Source organism: Pyxicephalus adspersus, unplaced genomic scaffold (genome assembly GCF_032062135.1).
Source record: "Pyxicephalus adspersus unplaced genomic scaffold, UCB_Pads_2.0 Sca2187, whole genome shotgun sequence".
NCBI classification, from domain to species: domain Eukaryota; kingdom Metazoa; phylum Chordata; class Amphibia; order Anura; family Pyxicephalidae; genus Pyxicephalus; species Pyxicephalus adspersus.
Genome location: NW_027319194.1, coordinates 1 through 4453, shown reverse-complemented (window position 1 = coordinate 4453; position 4453 = coordinate 1). Strand labels below are relative to the sequence as shown.

Genomic DNA, 4453 nt, shown 5'->3' with positions numbered 1-4453 from the left:
ATGACCTGGATGACACGTGTTAGGAATGCCACCCATAAAGTTGTCAAGAAGTAGCGCGGAGACATTAGGCAAAAGGATGGAGGATCAAAGACGGAGCGTGAGTCAGCTAGAGCAGTAGCAGTGTGTGGCCTTTGGTCAGCTATCGCCAAGGAGACTGCATTGGTAAGTGTCATGGAGAGCTGGGAGTAGTGCATTGTCAATGCCACCCAGAAGTGTGTAATACAATTTTTGTGAATGGAGTACTAAATGGCATCAGCAGCAGCAGTAGGAGGCGGTGGGCCCTGAGATGGAACGTGGACCACATTGGTAACTGACATCTAGAGCTGGGTGTAGTGCATCGTCAATACCACCCAGAAGTGTGTAATACAAATATCTGAAGTTTGTGATTAAACGTAGAAGAGCCAGACCAAGATGTTTTGTGGCGCCAGCACTGTTGCTGTGGTCTGTGGTAGGGAAGCAGTAGGAAGGTAGACGATTTTGCTAGTTTTCATCATGAAGAGGATGACATGAATGCCAACCCTCCATCTTACAATACTTAGCTGTACCTTAGCAATTGTACCTATCAGTGTGGCAGTACTGGGGGTTTTCATCTGCAGTTTGTTGGCCTCCCGGAAGCAGCAGAAATGTAAAGTATATTGGTAGCTGGCACAATGGCAAGCATGACATTGGCAATGAATGCCACCCCTGTATGCTGCGATAACTAGCAGAAAAAAATCAACTGAGGCAGGCTCAGCTGACAGGGTGTTTGGTGATAGCCAGCCACAGACTCGGCACAGGAGAAGTGTGGGTTCAAAGAGGCATCTTGGTTGGCCAGTGAGTCCTTGTGTCAGTCAATTAGTGACATCTGCAGTTGGGGTATAGTTGTTAGTTGGGGTATAGTTAGTTAGTTAGTTATAGTTAGTTAGTTAGTTAGTTGGGGTATAGTTGTTATTAACCTATCTTTCGTTCATTTTCAAAAAAGTGAGGCGATTGACATTTTCCGGCGACAGTTGTGATCAGTTGTCCGTGACCACTCTGCCAGCGGCACTAAAGGTTCTTTCTGACAGACACTGGATGGCACTGGATGCCGGGCACGAAAGAAGCTTGATGGCATATTGTGTCACTGCTGTTAGGACAGACATCCTCCTCATAACTGCAGTCCTCAACACCACCACTACCAGCCAGAAAAGAGACAACGTAATCGTGCACCATTCGCTTTATCTGTTCTCTATGGTTATGCCCCTGCAATTGACTTGTTTGAGGTGGCTGCATCAGGTTTCGCCAGGCATCCAGAAAATTCCTCCTGCCCTGGCCTAGACTTTTAGATGTGCGCGGCCTGTTGCCAATACTGCTGCCGCTACAGGGGGATGCGGTAGAGGCAGTATCCGCCCGAGCGCCCTGTGTGGAATGTGGTGCGCAGAACTCCTCACACAGCCGGTCGCATAGTAGTCTGCTCAGGCAGGTCACCTTTTCTTTCTCTTGCAACAGGTTGGGTAGAAACTGTGACATTTTGTCTTTGTAGCGGTGATCCAGAAGGGTGGCCAGCCAGTAATCATCCCGTTTTTTGATGCTGCAAATGCGGGTGTCCCTCTGTAGGCATCACAACATGTGGACCCACACATATGAAAGAGGGATTCCCTGGGGTCATCCTCCTCCTGTTCCTCTTCAAGCTGCAGTAGTTCCTGTTGTTCCATTGCCCACACAATGCCTGGGGCATGACAGCACAAATGCGTGTTGGACGGGTCCTGTCCAGCAGCCCCAACATGGTCTCCCTCATCATCATCATCATAATCATCTTCCTCCTCTGTGTGTGTACATATTTATATGTGTGTGTATATACACACACATGCATGCTCAATTGGGTACATATCAGGTGGCTGACTTGGCCAATCAAGAATATTCCACTTCTTTGCTTTAATAAACTCTTGGGTTGCTATAGCTGTATGTTTTGGGTCATTGTCAATCTGTATTATGAAACACCTTCCAATAAATTTGACTGCATTTAGCTGGATTTGAGTAGACAGTATGTCTCTGAACACATTAGAATTAATTCGGTTGCTTATGTACTGTGTCATATTATTGATAAACACTAGTGTCTCAGCGCCACTGGCAGCCATACACACCAAAGCCATCACACTGCCTCAACCATGTTATACAGACGATGCTGGCTTTTTTTTTTAGATGTTTTTGATCAAAGTCCAATGTAGCCTTTCTATTCTTGAGGCTTATGAATGGCTTGCACCTTGCATTGCACCCTCTATATTTTTTCATGCAGTCTTCTCTTTATGGTAGACCTGAATATGGATACACCTACTTCCTGGAGAGCGTTGTTCGCTTGGCTGGCTGTTGTGAAGGGGTTTCTCTTCACCATGGAAATAATTCTGCGATCATCCCCCACTGTTGTTTTCTGTGGACGTCCAGGTCTTTTGACATTGCTGAGTTCACCAGTGCTTTGTTTCTTTCTCATGATGTACCTAACTGTAGAATTTGCCACTCCTAATATTGTAGCATTCCGTTTTTGCAGCTTAAGGATGGCTTGTCTCACCTGCATGAAGAGCTCCTTTGACCGCATGTTGTCTGTTTACAGCAAAATCTTCCACATACAAGCGCACTTTAACAATTTAGATTTAACTTTGGTTTATAACATATGTAAACTATATCAAGTATTGGTCTAACTTCTTGCTACCCGCTAATTGCTACCCCTGAAGAAGCCTGCATCGGGGTAAACGTGTCAGGTATTTCGGTTTAACGCAAATGACTATCTAGTCTTCTTGATTTTAAATTATGTACAACATTGGTTGATTGTTCTGTAGTGTCTTTGGGCCCAACTATGTCTAGATTATGATCCAATCGTGTGCAAGGTCTTAAGAATATTATTTGTATTGTATCCTCCTATGAGCCAATATCATTATTGAAATTCATAATTTTGCTTAACAAATCCTTCCTTTGTTCTCATTTTTGGTTCCTGTATATATAAATCCGGGGTTGGCATATAGCCCATATAGGGTATCAAGTATAACCACCACATGCATATATTGTAATGTCAGAAACATAGTTATTGCACCACTGTACAGTAGTTTTTATGTCATACTGCCTTCCATTCCTTATGGTTTTTAAAAAGTTATCTATGAATTTGTAAGATTTAAGGTATAAACAGAACACAGAAACAGAATGCAGAAATCTGTTCAGTTTATTTCCAAAATAAGTATCTCTCAATAATACTATTCAGAGGTCCAGTTCAATTTTCACATCCATTTTACTCTGGTATGGTAGCAGTAGTGGAGCCACTTCCTCCTTTAGAAACTTTATAACCTATCAAAATAAAAAATCAGAAACAATGCATTAGTTCATCGTTACCTTATTCTTCACTTAGAGATGTGCGGAGAATTGTTCATGCTTGGATTAGTACTGTGCTACATAGGATTGGTGACAAATTGCTTTACCTGCAAGTGTTTTGCAATATTTCGCCCCCCCCCACCACTTTTCTGGGGTCTTAGGAGGTAAATTAGATGATATACTATAAAAAATGTTCTCTGAAGAACAATAACAGAGTATATAATCAAATTTCAGTAATTAAAGTAATCTTGCATTAACAAAGGTAACTTTAGTGAAAATTGCATGTGAGGATGGAAACTTTACATTTATGGTATTTTTGGGGGGTGGGGGGAGACACCCCTGGTAGACTTGGAAACATAGAAATCATGGTTACATTTCTGGCTGACCCATATTCTAACTAAATGCATTAGAAACCATGTGTCCCAACTTGAGTCATCAGCTATTGGGGCCAATAGTAGTTGGTAAGAATAACTCATTGTTCTGCCACATACCAATGTGGTAGGATCACCTTTTTGGGTCCTTGTACTTGGATAAACCTGTAAAAATATATAAGGGTGGAAAAAAAGTTGGCACTTGTACATGATGGACATGGAAGATATGTATGTCTGTATGCTCATGGATTGGATTAGGGTATGTATATTTCTGGTACAAACTTTTAGCATCTAAAAAAGTTTGTCTGAAATATGTGTGGACTGTTGTAGTATCAAATATTGTGTATCATGTTTGAGTAGTTTTTTGGCTGAACACCTCCCATTCGCATCAAAGCCTACTCTCAGCCTTGTTAGAGTTAAAAAATGAAATTAGGTATTTCTACAAGCTATATTCATGATTAGGGTTTTCACTTTTTTTCTTTACATGCCTGAATCTGCAATTTAGGATTAACATGACTAAACCTAAAATGTGCCTGAAATAGTACTAGTGCTGCAATGCTTGCATAAGCCTTTTGGTTCCTAAAGTCAGGCTGTACACAGTGATTTGCAAAGTAGTGGAAAAAAGGCCTGCTGTCTTAAAAGATTCACAGAGATATTGGAATTCTCCCCAATCACTTTCCAGAAATGGAAACCTGATAGAAAAAAAAGGCGATCAAAAATTAGGGCACAGTGATGTACGCTTTTTTTTTTTTTTTTTTTTTTTTTTT

At 41.6% G+C, this 4453-nt stretch overlaps 1 long non-coding RNA gene across 1 annotated transcript; it reads right to left on the bottom strand.

Annotated features, from left to right (window-relative positions):
* Positions 1-3151: 3151 nt before the first annotated feature.
* LOC140321311 (uncharacterized) lies at positions 3152-4441 on the bottom strand. The gene is made up of 2 exons (XR_011918897.1): positions 3807-4441; positions 3152-3291 (listed from the first exon to the last, which is right to left on the bottom strand). It is a non-coding gene; the product is annotated as an uncharacterized lncRNA (long non-coding RNA).
* Between the last annotated feature and the right edge of the window lie 12 nt (positions 4442-4453).